The sequence below is a fragment of the Mandrillus leucophaeus genome, unplaced genomic scaffold, assembly GCF_000951045.1.
Source record: "Mandrillus leucophaeus isolate KB7577 unplaced genomic scaffold, Mleu.le_1.0 Scaffold1211, whole genome shotgun sequence".
Classification (NCBI taxonomy): Eukaryota; Metazoa; Chordata; class Mammalia; order Primates; family Cercopithecidae; genus Mandrillus; species Mandrillus leucophaeus.
The window spans coordinates 687863-688136 of record NW_012100444.1 but is presented as its reverse complement, the minus strand read 5'-3'; positions in this window follow the sequence as shown (position 1 = coordinate 688136).

The following is a 274-nucleotide window of genomic DNA, read 5'->3' as shown; positions in this document are numbered from 1 at the left end:
ATGGTACTGGTACCAAAACAGAGATAGAGACCAATGGAACAGAACAGAGCCCTCAGAAATAATACCACACATCTACAACCATCTGATCTTTGACAGACTTGACAAAAATGAGAAATGGGGAAAGGATTCTCTATTTAATAAATGGTGCTGGGAAAACTGGCTAGCCATATGTAGAAAGCTGAAACTGGATCCCTTCTTTACACCTTATACAAAAATTAATTCAAAATGGATTAGAGACGTAAATGTTAGACCTAAAACCATAAAAACCCTAGAA